Genomic DNA, 16,413 nt, shown 5'->3' with positions numbered 1-16,413 from the left:
TTGCGCAATTATCTGTTAATTAGTACCTATGATCTAATAGATAATTGTTGCAATTATCTATTGCTGGCATTAGTAACGGAACACTATTACTTCACTGCCTGCGTTTTTCTGTTTCGTCTGCACAAAGGTACCCAGAACTCACTGCTACTTTTCTTCTGTCTTTCCAGGGCTCGCCCTCTACCTCACTGTCTACTGCACCAGTCATGAGGGGTTTGTTGTGATTCTATAATGAGCCTAGCTTTTAAATACACCTTTCATGGGCGTCACTTGGTGATAGCAAGTTAATCTGTGAGGGCTCCTCAGTCTACATCATGCGGTCGCTTTTTCCAGGTGAAAAAGCGGAGCTGTAAGTGGCAGTACACCAAAGCCCTGGCATGCTGAGATCCAAGAGGAGAGATGTTTGGCCCTCCTTTTCACTCCTGGGAACCATATACCTCAAAACCCACAGAGGATGGGCTATATCTCAGAGAAATCTTGGGAAAGGAGAGCATGAAGAGCATGTTTGCAAATTCATTTCTCCCTGGGCTTCTTCTGCTTCTCCAAGAAAGACGAGTTTGAATATAACTTTGGCAGCAGTACTTCTGGTGTTTTACTCCTACCACATTTAAAACTCCTACGACAAACTGAAAAGTTAGACTAAAAAGCAGCTCTTTCCGTTCTCCTTTCTAAAGTTGCACGCTTTCCTCATGCAAAACAACAGGGGAATGTAAGCTAGAAACGGAAATGCTGAATGTAAAACAAAACAAAACAAACCTCAGCCCTCCAGGACAAAAGCCAATAACTGCTACAAAGTCCTTTTTAAAATGCTGATTAGGTTTCAAGGTGATACCGCTTTAAATAAGCGTAGTTGTGTGTCCATAGGCAGAAGCTGAATAATGACAGGATGAACTTCTATACTTCATGTTTTGTTACTGTCTTACTGTAGCACACAGGGACTTGTTACCTTTAGGGAAACCACTAACCTCATGGAGGGTTTAAAACATAAGCTAGTTTGTTATACCAAAATGACGGAGAGAACAAAGCATAAAGTGCTTTCAGATTTCTAGCACGCCTTGATTGCTGTCCATTAAACTTCAGACACGTTAAACAAAACACAGTAAATAAGAAAACTCCTAGTCCCACAGCTGGCAAATTGTGTGCAGAGGTTGTAATTAGAACTTTTTTGCCTTGACGTTTTACATTTAAAATTGATTTTAAATCCATTCTATACACACTTTCCATTCCTGAAAAAACAATACGCAAACCTGACAAATGCATTTACATGAGAAATGAAGTCGTCCTTGTCCGATTGGAAGACTAAGGTGACAGCTCCTGGGCTCAGGGATAAGCTCCGATCTTCACCAGTGACAGCTCCTTTTTTAGGATTGAAAGGGAAAATGTTTCAGCAACACATTGGAAACATACTTAAGGGACAAGAAACAAAATCAAGACTGCAGTGAGAAGGAGAACAGAAAAACAATACTGGGGAAAATGGGAAGGGAAGGGAAGGGAAGGGAAGGGAAGGGAAGGGAAGGGAAGGGAAGGGAAGGGAAGGGAAGGGAAGGGAAGGGAAGGGAAGGGAAGGGAAGGGAAGGGAAGGGAAGGGAAGGGAAGGGAAGGGAAGGGAAGGGAAGGGAAGGGAAGGGAAGGGAAGGGAAGGGAAGGGAAGGGAAGGGAAGGGAAGGGAAGGGAAGGGAAGGGAAGGGAAGGGAAGGGAAGGGAAGGGAAGGGAAGGGAAGGGAAGGGAAGGGAAGGGAAGGGAAGGGAAGGGAAGGGAAGGGAAGGGAAGGGAAGGGAAGGGAAGGGAAGGGAAGGGAAGGGAAGGGAAGGGAAGGGAAGGGAAGGGAAGGGAAGGGAAGGGAAGGGAAGGGAAGGGAAGGGAAGGGAAGGGAAGGGAAGGGAAGGGAAGGGAAGGGAAGGGAAGGGAAGGGAAGGGAAGACCTTGATCTTTATACTGACCAATGAGATAAGCCTTACACATTGTTAAGTTTATTTTTGACAACTGATTGAGGTGTTACCAGCTATTAAGTACGATTCAAGAGCAAATATTAACACTAGAAAGAAGAAATCCGATCCACCACCACTGTTTCAAAATACATCCATTTCTCATTTGGAGATGACGTCTCTCTGGCAAGGTAGTAGAAAAACTGTAAATACCGATAGAGCTTCCTCTCCCGATGTTCCATATACATACCGATGCTGTTCCTACACCTACGCTCTGAGCATAAATTTATGTTGACATGAGTGACAAGAGAGGGTGTTACTCCTCTCTTTGTTTGCCTTGAGAGACACACCTCTTGTCCATTGAAAAGTAAATTCAAGATTCCAGATCACTTAAGACAGTTGCTATCCCCCCATTCAGAGTTCTGCAGCAGCACTCTTCAGATGTGTTTAGCAGTCTCTTTAGAAAATGTTATCACTTAGGACCTGCTTCTCAGTAGGTCCACGTTTGGCCTCCGCTTAGCAGAGAGTCAATCCCAGCTTAAGCTTTCGTACAAGAGCCCCTTCACGAAACGGAGTTGAACCCTGACATAACTGAGTTGAACCTTTAACCTTGAAGCTTCCTTAAAGAAGAAAGCAGCACCCAGGCCAGGAAATAGAAATTAATCGTCACTTTACCCTGAAACGCAGTGGGCTATTCTGTGCTGGCAGGATTGCTGCCGGGCTGGCCGACGAGGCGGCGGGCAGCTCCCCGGGGCCACAGGGCCTGGCACAGGGAGCCGCCGGGGGTCTCCAAGGTCCGGGAACAGCGGCAACAGCGGCAACAGCAGGGACAGAGGGGACAGCAGCGACAGCAGCAGCCACCTCAGCCGGGGCCGTCTCCACAACCGCCACAACGGCCTCGGAACGCCGCCGAACTCGGAGCTCCAGCGTGACGCCTTGTGAACCTGGCCGCGCTGCTCATGGCTAAAACCAGAGCGTTTCCTCCGGCGTGTGTTTACTGTCGGTGCCGGATCGGCCCTCACCCCGAGCTCTCCCTGCCGGGAGGGCTTTGGGGTTGGGGTTTCCCTCCCGCCGCCGCCGCGGGCAGGCCCCGCGCGCAAGGGGTCCGCGCTGGGGAGCAGCATCTCACCCGCGGCGAGAGACCGAGGGCACGACATGAAAAAGCCCCGACACAAAAATGCCACGACATGCGGCCGAGGCGGCGGGGAGACGGCTCTGAGGGAGCTGCCACTTCGCCCCGCCGTCCTCCCCTCCCGGGCCGCCCCGCCGAGCCCCGTGCGCCTCAGGCGCTGCGCTGAGGGGGTGGCTGGCTACTGAGACAGCTGCCCAGGGCACTGCTCATGGCACCGAGCCTGACGGAGGTCAACAAGTGTTGAACAATGCTCTCAGACATCGGGTCTCACTTTGGGGTGGTCCTGTGTGGAGCCACGAGTTGGACTTGGTGATTATTGGGAGTCCTTTCCACCTTGGGATGTTCTCTGATTCTAGGTCAGCAATCCAGTAGCTGATGAGAAGTGTGGAGTCATTCAAAGGGAAGAGAGAGCACAGCACTTCTCGTTTGCAGAAGCGGCTATTTGGTAACCAAACCGACGATTCCTTTGCTTCTAGAGCAACTAACAGCAGGGATCCGCTTTACAATAGAGGGAAAAGAGTCGTTGGCATGTCATGTGAAGTAAGCTTCAAATCCCAGAGGATGATTTTGTTGGAACTTTATTCAGCTGAAAACACAGAAGCCTTGCTTTTGCTTGTGTTAGTTACAGCTCCAGTTTACTTTGGTTGGGAGGGAAGGCATTCCAGGCTAACGTGCTGTACCTGTTCCTTCAGCTCATTGTCCATAAACGGAGGAGCAAACGAAATCAGTTTAATCTCCATAAAATGCAGCAGACAAAGCGGAGTAGAGGGCGATCTAGCACTTAATTTTTCCTGTAAGCAGGAAACCCAGAACTCAACAACACTTTTCAAATCTTGTCCTGCAGTAAATGACCAGCTGAGTGAAGCTTGCATTTAGAGGATGTGCTCCTCCAGTAGACGGAAATAGCTTTTCCTCTTCACAAGTGCAACTGAGTGGTGGACTGGCAGCTACGTGGTTAACTAGTTGTGCCAAAGGGGTTGTGTTGAATGCACAGAAAAATATGCAGGAATAAATAAACAGCAGAGGGTTGTCTGTAGGCATGACACCGAGTACAGATGTTGTCTGCAGGTTCGTGCAGAGTGCACCGCGCCAATAAGCACCCAGAGTCGGAATGCACACGAAGGTCTTTTAATTATATAATTACTTATAGAACTCTGCAGAGTCAGGCACTTGGCCATCTTTCGCAAAGCAAGCACACCTCTGACTCGAATCACCGTCATTTATACACAGGAAACTTGTGAAAACTCTCTCTTTGGCTCCTTTGGATTGGTTATTACAGCTCACCTAACTTATCTCCACTGAGCTTGTGCATTACAGAGGAATACCGGGGGGGAGGGGGAACAGGAGAGGGGGGACACACACCGAATCCCACATTAGCATAGATTAGCATTTTGACAGGTGTGATTTTTAATGTGCTAATGACCCTTAATGAGAAAAAGGTTACTATAGGTCAGTCTGGAGCTGGTGTTCTCCTTCCTGTTTTTTCCCTTTTAGCCCTTCTCTTCCTTGCTTCTGCTAGCTCAAGGCTACCTGTCTCTCTCCTTCTTTATTTTCTCAGCTAAAAGACTGCACAAGCTACACGCCTCCCTATTTGCTTCAACATTTCCTTGGTTTTGTTTTTGTTTTTTTCCCAGCTTTGGGACGACACAGGTGTGGTTTGATATTTGCCAGTATAGCTAAAACTCACGCCAGTCTGCTCACGCACAGTAAGTAGTAAGATTTAAGGACTGGTTTCATCGGCTTCTTCCATACTAACATCCTTCTTATGTTTTAGATATGCTGTAGTTAAATCAACACTAAGTTACTACTTGTGGAGTAATCGCCTTAAGCGACTAGGCATCATAAGCACACCTCCATCCCAAAAGCTACCCGCCTCCAAGGTGCAACCACCCCTCACTGAGCACGCCCTCGGAATTTCTCAGAGCCTGTACCTTTAAACGCAAGTGAGATCATTTCTACCAAGCACAACCAAGATATGCATGACTAGAGTCACTCAAGCTCCACCTTAAAGATAGAAAATAATACCAATTGCTTTAAGAGAAAGGGGATGTTAGGGAAGATACTATCAGGAAGGATTCCTTCTGACATCACTCGACAGGCTGAGCCTCTCACTCCCCCACCCCCACTCCATTGGGACGCCGTGGGGTAAGATCTGAACGCTTGCTTATACCAGGCGTCTCTGTGGAATCTTAGAAATCTCTAGAGTTTTGATGCTTTTTAATGTCTTAATACCTAGGCTGTGTACCTGTGCATTTCATGCATGCTAGCTTGCTTTTGCAGACAGTGAATTTATCACTGACAATCCAAAGAACCTGTGTACCTGTCGCCGTAAGAAATTGCACTTAATTGCATTCTTCCTAGCTGTGAGAGTTCTCCTTGAATGCGACTAGAGCGAGGCCGTACTGCGTTGTTGGTGAATCCGTGACCGTGATAGTTCAGCACCCTGAATCCGACGGGACCCATGACGGTCAATCGGCTACACCCCTTAACGCGACACTACTAGACGAAGAAGATGACAGGGCTTGCATGCACTGCATTAGGCTTTGCATGTGAAAACACCCCCAAATAATGTCACGTACACTTAATGTTTTTAAAGGGAAAAAAACAGGAAGGTGTAGTCTCTCTGTAAGCTACAGCCCTACATAGTTAAGGCATCAGCATTCATTCCTTTGCTTGATAGCAAAGTATGAACATACAGAAGAGTTAAATATTTTCTTTGCATTCTTAAAGGCGATTTTTCAGACTTGGGCTTCAGTTGTTGGAGTTGAAGAAATCAGTAGACATCCTTACTTTTACGTTAAGACCAAAATCTTTATCTAAGATTGTGTTATCTAACGCAACTAAACTCCCACCCCCACATGGTTTTTTTGTAACTTCGCAATGATCTTGCTGCAGTCCCACTCTGATGGTCTTTCAGTAACATGCAAACTGCCGTGGCAGATTCTGTTACAGTGCTTTTCTATTGACAGTGTGCATAACACTCAAGGTAAAGCCCCTCATTTCGCAGTGGGGACATAAAGTGTTTCTTTGGACCCTGCTGCTTCTGTTAGTACTCATTTTTTCACAAACTTGTTGAACCTGAGCCGTGCCTACTGAGCCAACGAATGCTTTGATGACACAGTATTTTGTCAAAGCAGTTTTGCTTCTTGGAGCTACAGAAGCAGCTCTGGCTACGTGATAGGGAATTGTGCTGCATTGGCAAAACCAGACTTAGCTACAGACTTACAACACTTGCTAACTCGATCTATTTCAAATCTCATTTTAACTTTAAACGACAATCAGTTTTGTGGCTCCTGTCTTACTAATTTGCCTTGTTTTGCATGGAAGGGCAGCCTGTGAATGTTTTGCTTTATTGCATGCTTCAAAAAAAGGCTGAGGAAGAGACTGGAGGAACCTTTTCTATTCTATGGACTTTCCCCCGAGAGTGTGGAATTGCAGGCTACTTGGATGAATGTTCCAATGTGAGTAAGGGAGCAGACCTCAGCCAAAGGAGGTGGAATCCTTGCTTAATAGTATCAGTGTGGGGACATCTTTGCTTAACGGGAGCCATTTAAACTCTTCATAGAAACAAAATAAGCTGGACATCTTATGCTTGGAAAGCAGTATGGTTACACAGCGGCTAACATAATGACTTGAGTCTACTGCTCTGCAACTTCAGGTTTTGTTTTCAAGCAGTGCATACATCAGTTTAAGCTTTGGACAAGGAGATTTGCAATGCAAATAGTGATAAACCAGAATCAGCGGCGCTGACGAGTGTAATGGTGAAATGCAGCAAATCAAGTATTCCTGGAGAAATGTGAGATTACAAAACTAGCAAGCCATGAAGCACTTTTGTTGTTGTTGTTGTTGTTTTTTAAATCAATTCTTATATGCTGAAATAGCACCTTCAAGAAAATCTGTTTATCTAGCCAGGTAACGGTGTCTCCCTGTAAACAGGAAGGAAATGCCAGGAGCAGCCATACCTCTTTGCTGTCAAAATAAAGAGCAAGTCGAGGCCAACATCATGCCATAGTGCAAAGGCTTGCTAAGAAAGATCATTCTAAGAGGTCTGCAAGAAAAGATGACTTACTTTGTCATAAGTTTGTCAAATAGAATGGACGAGTTAGTAGTCGAGTACCGACTGTGTCCGACTCTACAGCTGCGGCGCAGCTCCAAGTCCCTGTTTTCTCCGTGGACTCGTCTCACAGTTTTTGCACCAGCTCTACTCCTCAATGTTCTGGTGACTGAAACGCAGAAACAAAGGATTTTGAAACAGTGAAGATGGGATTCTCCTTATTTCACCGTTGCTCTTGTAAAATGGAAACAGACAGACAAAAAAGGCACCCTGAAGTGGATTGAGTTTTCTTTACATTTCAGGTCAGAAGTTGGTGTCACAACCACTGCATTCCACTTCTTTATCGCTCTGCACGTTTAAACTGTCTACTTAAAACTGGGACCTGTAGGGAAATTTTTAAAGAGACTGAAAGCTAGCCAGACAAAAACAAACGTGCAACTTTTGTTCCATGCAGGAGGGAAATCTACTCCACTTATTTCTGTCTTGGAAAAGTGAGAACAATCAACACCTTTCTCTAAGGTGTTTTCACTCCATTCATGTCAAACTGTATCTAACAGTGCTCAAAACAAACACTAGGACATTGCAAGCCTCTTCCTAAGAGGTGTATGTTTGATTACTCTGTTTATGCATGCAGCACTTCCATTTCCTGCATTAGGATCTAACAGCTCAAGGAGGGAAGAATCGTTTCAAGAGAAACACCCAAACACCACATAACTCAAACTCGTGCTTTTTAGAAAAAAGCCTGCCCATTGTTTGCCATACAGCACCCTTTGGCACAGGTTGGTTGCTTGCACTGTCATTAAAAGAGCCAAGAGGACAAGGGGAAGGGAAGAGCTACACCGCTGTGCTGCTAGGATCACAGCTAAGGTTTACTTTTGTGCTTGCCAGCTATAAAACTGAGTTTGAACTTACCAAGTATCGATTTACTTTGCACAATTAGAACAGTTTGCTTTGTGCCTACCAAGCTGCAATTCACACTGCTCCCTCCCCAAGGAATTCATAAAATCTCCTATTTGCACCTACCTCTCTTCACAGAAAAGTCACTGAGGAGTGAATTCAGCTGACTACAGAAGGCTTTGGGGCCAAATGAAAGCCATGGAGTGACCAAGTGCCATCCTCTTCAGTAACCTGCGCAAATAGGTATCCCGGGGACTTACAGCCACTTACCTGTGCTATATTCTTTTTTTTCGTTCCAATTTTAGCTTTCTCAACTGCCTACATTAAGAAAGAGGACACGGCAGAGAAGGGAGAAAAGACTTGTTGTATTAGACCCATCAAGGATGGGAAATTTCACCATGTTTACAAGCCAGTGCTCCATGGTATACAAAGAGAAGCCTGTAGGCCTCACGCAGGATCCACATCCCAAGTCTGTTGCGTGCCATATACACGCGGTTCTGTATGTACCCACATTTCCTAGCTTGCTCATGTTGAATTCTCAAAATTATGAGCAATAGCACCCAAGTGGAAAAGATACATGTCCTGGTTTCAGTTAGGACAGCGTTAGTTCTCCTCCTAGTAGCGGGTAGGTTGCTATGTTTTGGCTTAGAATGTGTGAAAGGATGTTTAGAAGATTGCTGATACCACCCCGATGTTTCAATTGCTGCAGAGCAGTACTTACAACAAGCCAAGGACCTTTCGGTGTCTCACTGTCCTACTGGCGATCAGAATCGGCGCACAGCAACAGCTGCGAGGGGACAGACTCAGGATGGCCGACCCCAACTGGCCAAAGAATTCTATGCCTTATGGCAACACGCTGCACCATGGATAGGGCGGGGCAGCCGGGCTGCTAGGGGTTACGCTGGGCACTGGTCAGCGGGTAGTGAGCAACTGCATTGTACATCACTTGTTTTGTACACATTACTAGTAGCAGTACTATCATCATCACCATCATTATTATTATTTTCCTGTCTTAATAAACTGCCTTTATCTCAACTCGCGGGCTTCACTGTCCCGTTTCTCTCCCCCATCCCAGAGAGGGAGGTGGGAGGGTTGCAGAAGGGCTGTGTGGTGTTTAGCTGCCGGCCGGGTTAAACCACAACAACACCTCAAAGGGGTTGGGGAAAAAAACAGGTTTTTTTAGAAAAGCAGAAGACTTTCACTGAGAAGAGGGATTCTAGTTTTAAGGTACTGGTACGCCATCAGCATGCTCATAGGCCTCTGCTGATTTTAGCCGGAGGTTTATCAGGCCACAACTCACTGCACATGCTTTCTCTCTTGCTTTTCAATCTACAAATCGAACAGAGATTGAACATATAGAAATACAGTACCTTGAAAAGCATCTTCTCTTGACATTTCCCCTCAGTACCGCCATACTTTCTTCAAAGCTGGAGACTGAACACCGCAGGATGCTTTTGCTCATTGATCTTAAACGGTGTCTGTTGAAACATTCAATACTGGGAGAAGAATAATCCTAGGGAAAGAAGGAAACAAGAATATATTTATGTGAACCACGTAGACTCAGATAAAGAAATTCTGCCTCACGCAAGTTTAATTGACCCTCCTGACTTGGTAGCGGGGCAACTAATGGCAGGCAGACACTGAAATGCTGCTGTGCTCAAGAAAAACCGGGAGAGAAAAAAAAAAAAGAAAAAAAAAAAAAAGCTTTCAAAACTAAAGCTTCCCTTTCCCCACCGTTTTCTTGTGGATAACTTAAGCTTAATATCCTTGGCAAAAAGATATTGCAGCAAAACCTTTCACATAAAATTAGTGTTTCGTGAAAAACAACAACAACAAAAAAACCTTTAAATTCAATTGGAATTTTTTTCAATAAATTCAATTGGAATTTAAATTCAAAACTTTAAATTCAGTTGAATTTAAATTAAAAAAATAAACTAATTAATTTAAATTAAAAAAAAATAAATTCAATTGACTGTTCAGAGGAACAGTCAAGCTTGACATTATACATCCTAGAATTAAAATCTAGTTTGAGTTTTTCTCCCATCTCCAGACCTTGCTAAAGATGCTTATTAGGAGCTCTGTCAAAAAAAGTGAAAGGCTTGTTATATCAAAGCTTCGAACCCTTCTTACTGCCCTTGACCTTCTTCACATTGCTGCTCCTACAAGGGTGAGTACTATCATTTTTAGTACGGGAGGGAAGCTGTGATATCCTTGAGTGAGGGGTCGTTCTGTTTACAAAATGAAGTTCCAGTAAGAGTACATCAAATGAACCAACTTTCTTTGAACTTTAATTCATCACTATATTGAATGAATGACCTCTGGATTTCTCTCTCCCATTTGGAAGTCAATTTGAAAACAAACTACCTCTGCCATAAAGAGCCAGGCATCAGAGACACCTGTTGCGCCTCAAGAACAGAGAAGGTATGAACGACAAGAGCAGCTGAATAAAATGCAACTTGCCATTAGAAATGGGTGTACTGGCATCTACAGGTGCCGCTGGCATCTCCTCATCTGGTTTCTCGTCTTCAGTAGCAGGGTTCTGCTGTGGTGACTTGGAGTTGTCGCATGGAGCACACGCTGCAGAGATGCGACCTTGCAAGAAAGAATAGATACCAAAGATCTTCGTCGTGCATTTTCAGTTACAAATGCAGAGACAAGTCTTCAAATCCTTAGCGTTAAAGCACGTACCTCTTTTCTCACGAGATTCTTTAATTTGTTCACAAAGTCGTCCAAACTCTGTATCCATTTCGTTCCTCACCATTGAATATGCAGTGCCTTCCAAAACATAGGCGCTGTGACGATCTGAAATTTTACAGACTTTACCTGAATGTTGTCTACCAACCAATGAAACTGTTTTGATCACAGAAGAAAATTGCTTTCTTCATAGGTTGGTTCCGAAAGGTTCTCTCAGTGAATATTTTCAGCATAACAACATCGAAGTTAATTAAAACAAAAGCACAAGTTCCTTGGGAACACTTATATCACAATTCCATGCCCAAGTAGCAAAATGATAAAATATTTACAATTTGGTAAGAGATGTTCTCTGTGGATGTCCAAAATCATCTAATCCATCCGAAGTCTATTGTGCGCACACAGCATTTATCCATCTATACGTTCGACAGATTTTTTAAACTAGGGCTAAAAAGCACATCCTCACCTGTAGATCTTTGATCCGGGTAGTACTCTAAGGCATTGTTACAGATTAGATCGATGTCCTTCAGCTAGTCTCCTGCAGCGAGGTACTGGCGCGAGTCAATTTGAGTCAGAACTGTTGAAAGATCCATCGGCTCTTTAATCCTTGTGGCATAGTCAGGTACCTGCAGATCAAATACAAGCATTCAGAGGTTTTCTTAACCTTGCACACTGTCTACCAAAATTATTCTGAAGACTTTAAATAAACGACTTCCTAAAAACTCTGAACATTTGCGATGCATCAGAAGATGCTGAAATTAACCAGTTTGCTTCTCAAAAATGGAAGGGCTTTTTCATTTTTCATTAGAGCGGCCACAAGAGGACAACAAGAAGTAGGGAGGTCAGAAGCACATGCATGGTAGAGAAGAAACACTGAGGGTGGGAGATTCATTTCACTTTGCTTCAGAAAATCACAACAGTGAAAGCTGAGCAAGCCATCCGGCATTCTCTTTGTTGTCGACATTGAGGAAAAGGTGCATGAATTGCACCTGTGAAGTACCTATTGCAGGCATCTACTTTAGAATGAGATAACTGGGCCCTGAGGTGCTCATTTCTTCCCTCAGAGCAGAAGAGGAGCCTAATGACCAGTTCAGATGAGGACATATGTATCTGTCTAGATTTTTCACAGCTCAAGAACCTAGGAGAAAAGGGGAAGAAAAGCCAGTGGAGGCCCACATGAAGACGACTTTGCTGATCCCCAGGTATATTCAAGTTACACCTGTCTTTGAAATATACGCCCCTAGTTTAGGCTTATCTCATAAATTAAGGAGAAAAAGGCATCTAAGCAGCCAATTGGAGGAAAAAGAAAACACACTGCACTTATGGTTGATTCCTATTGAGGAGTTCCAGATGAAACAGAGAACAGGATCTCAAAACTTATTTTTACAAACTGCTGCTCCTATTCCTGTTCCCACAGGAACTGACAGTCCAAGAAAGGGCTTCAGACTTCACTCAAGTACTCCTGTAAATACTGTTTGTAATTATAAGGAAAGATCTCTGTGCTTTTCAGTGCTGTGACACGCCTACGTATCAAAGCCTTTTCACGAGCAAACTGTGTTGGCATTTGGACTGGCTTTTTAGAATGAAACCAGGGCTTTCAGCGAATAATCCCATAAGAGACATTTGAGAGTCAGCAGAAGTAAAAGCACTGCCTCTGCTTCTTGCAAAATCCTTACAGTGCAGCCCTAAAAACAAAGTTGAACCTTCCCCAAAACGCTGAGAAATACGAACACTGACAAGTTACAGACACACACGGATCAGCACTACTTTACCTTCTGTGGGTCAACGGGCTTTGCAAATTCCCTGAAACGTCTGTCAGTGGCAAGTCTGCGAGTAACGTCCCTCAAGAAAATTCAAAGGTCACGCAAGGTATCCTCCTCTTCCTCCTCCAGCATCCCTACTTCTTCCTCTTGTGGCTTCTGAGGCTCAGCTGGTGGTGCTACAGGCACAACTTCCAATGTCCAATCAACTTCAATTCATCAGTACTCAAATACAAGCATATGACAAATTACTGACAGAAAATGACCAACAAAGCAAAGCCCAAAGAGCTAGTAACTTCGATAGGAAAGTTTTAGATGTACTTCTCATATCCTCCTCACCTCTTTTCTTTACAGGAGGCTTAGCCACTTCATTTAGAATTAGGTCCTCAAAAAAAGGCTGCTCTCTCTGCCCTACCAGGCAACTCAATATTGCACACTTCTCCAAATTCCGTATTAAATAATTTTTGCATCTAAAGCAGAAGGAGGAGAGACATTTCAGATTTAAGGCCACAAAAAACTCATCTTCGATTCCAAAAAGACGAGTACCTTTTCAAATTAAGAATAACCTGAAGAACACAAACTGAAAAAAGTTATCATCCTGGCCTTAAAACGCTACATTTTCACAGGCTGGCACAGCAAATTCAAATATCACCTTTAAGAATCACCTGTAGAATTAAAGCTTGCTGAAGGGATTGTACGCTACACTGGTAAAGTAATGGCTTTCACCACATCCAACAGCGCCTCCTTTGTATTTACTTGCCTTGCTGCAGCCTTTACTTAGAACCTTTATGGCTATCGAGGGAAGAGACAGGCTTCAGCAGACAAGTGAGGGCTTTTTGCTGAGTTTTTATTTCTCTACCAAAAGGTGTCTGAAGTAGCTAGTACGTCTACGTCTTCCTCCATTTTCAAGTTCTAGTAATAAAAGGTAGGTGAGGAATTTCACTACTTATTTTAGAAGGAATTTACAGCCTGTACAAAAACTTCTGTGGGAACTCAAGCACTTTCAAAGCAGTTGATAATAAACACGTCTAGGTAAGACCCGTTCTCTTCCCCCAGTGACTGAGACCAAATCATCAGAATGACAACAGCGTGGTCCTGTTTTGGGCACCTTCCCTTAATGTAAACTCTCAGAAGTCAATGAAGTTCTGCACCTACTTTTACTACAGTTTATTTAGGATTACAACTAGAATTCGATTCCAAAGTTACTTTAGCAGAAATTGGAACTCAGCTTTCCAGCTTGGAAAGCTTTGGCCTATATGAAGAAAGAAACTGATTTACTTATTTTTTTTTAATCAAAGTGTTTCAATTCTCTACTAAATTGCATTATTAGCAGTTTACCCAACATAGCATGGAATGGCAGACTGTCAGAAGAAATCTCTTCAGTAAAAACATCCTCTTGTCATTTCAAGCACTTCATATTCTTGACTGAACCACTTTGTAGCCACCAGAATTATTGTATTAATTTATTCTTTGCATGTGTGAGAAGGGGGTGAAAGTCACTTGCTTGACTCAGAAAAAACCTTAAGCAGATGCTTTCACAGTATTCTTTTTCTCTAAGCAAATTTTAAGTGATTTGTTAGGGTGCCTGAGTAATAACAGCATGCATTTAAGAAAGCACAGCATTTTGATGCTGAAAGCATTCATAAATTACAAGACACTGAAGAAATAGTAAGGAAAGTATTGACAAATACCTCTTCTGGGAGATCTGAGTGACGTACATCAGACGGAGCAAGCAGCAAAACTGGCAAAAATGCTGGAATGTTACGTAGTAGAGTTAGAAAAGTAAGTTTCAAGACAGGTCCAGCGTTGTCCCACCACAAATGGATATCTGGGACATAAATTGTGCTTGGTGCTGTCTTCTGAGCATTTCGGATCAGCTAGTGAAAAGGAAAGCTTGGGTAAGAAAACTAAAACACGTACAAGAACCTCTTAATACATAGCTACATAGCCATCTGACTGCCCCATGAAATGAAACTGCGTGAACAGAGTGGCAAGCATCCTTTCACATAAGGAATTTCTCTGTGCACCCTTTCAGATTGTCAGTATTCGGAGAACTCTAGTCAGAAGATGGGAAGGATATATTCAGGCAGTGGCTAGACACCGTAGCTATATGGCCACAGCCACAATCATCGCATAACAAAGAAAGGAAATGTCCCTCTTAAGGGACACATCAGTATTCAGTCGTGTAACATGTCTGTCCTTACTTGTATGGCTCTCAAACGTTTCCACTAAAGGTAAAAATATTTTAAGGTAGTGATGCCAAACAAGAAAATGGATTTCCTGCCTAAAAGTAAAAACACCAAATCTGTTCATTTTTTCTAGTTAAAACCACATCACTGTGCAAATGAAGTGTTTTCTGAATGTTAATGCTTTTATTGCACATACTGCAACAGCACAAGTTGTGTATGTCTGTGCGAAAGCAAAATAAACAGAAGCCCCAAACCTCGGTTGCCTTACTAATATAATTTAGAAGAAGCCTACAAAAAGTAGCCGACATGCAGTCTGATACAGAGCCATCTACTGGGAGCACACAGTCTTAGGAGGCAATGAGAACTACTTTCTGGATCCCAGTGACATGAACAGCATTTCTTTCCACAAAGAGATGTTTATTAGCAACACCGCCCAGCTTCCTGAGCTGCTAGCAACAGCCTCACTGTAAAACTGGGTATGGAAAATGTGGACATGTACAACATCCAGATTGTTTGTGGTGCTGTCTAAAAGAAAAGGGGATTTTCAGACAGAAGCAAACATCCCAGCGCATTAAAACAAGGCCACCTCCATTACCAATTAATTTTGCTCACCTTACTTGCAACTCGATTGATCCTTTACATACAGTCAGTGAATCCGATGAGAAGAAAAAGAAAAAAAGGTACCTGTCCGCAGATTTCTTCTGGCGATGCAACGTTTGTAAGCAGAACAGAAAGGTCCAGGGTGTGAACGGGAAACTTCTCCAAAGCGTGCAACACCACGGGTGCCACGTAAGAAACCTGGCCGTACCCTTCTTTTCCTGCTATTAGCAGACGGGGCTGGCATGATGTTGGTTCGCAGAAAGCACTCCTAGAACAAGAGTTAAGAAAACAAGCTTATAAATGAGGTGCTGAATAGACACACAGATGTTCCAAGTAATTTTCCTATAGACTTTCTTTTCCCTCCCCAAATAATCCAGATGGCAGCGGTACATTAAATACATGAAAGATTTCCAGTTAAGTTATTCACTCATTCCAATTGTTTCACCTTCTTCCCTTGTGTTTCCTATTCTTTACTAAACCAAGACTGCAAATTAATATCCCTGCAATCTTGCTTTACTTTATTATAAATTTATTATTTATTATATATTTATTATTTACTTTATTATAAATTTATTTTTATTTAAAAATTAATTGGTGAGGAGCATTTGTTTCCCCACTACAATCAGGCTGTACCTCTGCTGGCTTAAATCAAAGATGCTAGAGACTTAGCCTTGCTCTAAAGCACAGAAAATCTTCTGGACAGCACAGCAATAGAAACGGAGAAAAATAACTGATCCAGCTGTGACAACATGATCTAACTTTCCAACTGTGGGCTTGCATGACTTCCACACTAAAATATCACAAGATTAACACAACTTGGTGGCTTAACAAATAAAGACACCATTCAATTTTTTCTCAAGGTGTTTTAACAAGCCCTTTCTCAGTTTTCTTTCTGCTACATAATTCACTACTGGTTTAACAATCCTGGAAAACAGAAGGGCAAAAGGTGGCAACACAAACCCATAAAGTTGGGATATTTTTAGCTAAAAGGACAGACTGCACATTTATGTGGTCTTGAGTCTTTCAAAGAATGCCATGGATTAAGTCAACGTGTTCTGGTAGTCTACGGATCACTTTGGCTTACAAAGAGAAGCCTGGGCTTTTCAATTTGGTCATTCAGAGCAACTTCATTATAACTTTAGTCCCTCCACCCTTTCTTCTTGTGAA

The sequence above is a fragment of the Aythya marila genome (genome assembly GCF_965140915.1).
Source record: "Aythya marila genome assembly, contig: HAP1_HAP1_SCAFFOLD_164, whole genome shotgun sequence".
Taxonomy (NCBI): Eukaryota; Metazoa; Chordata; class Aves; order Anseriformes; family Anatidae; genus Aythya; species Aythya marila.
This window is presented reverse-complemented; position numbering follows the sequence as displayed.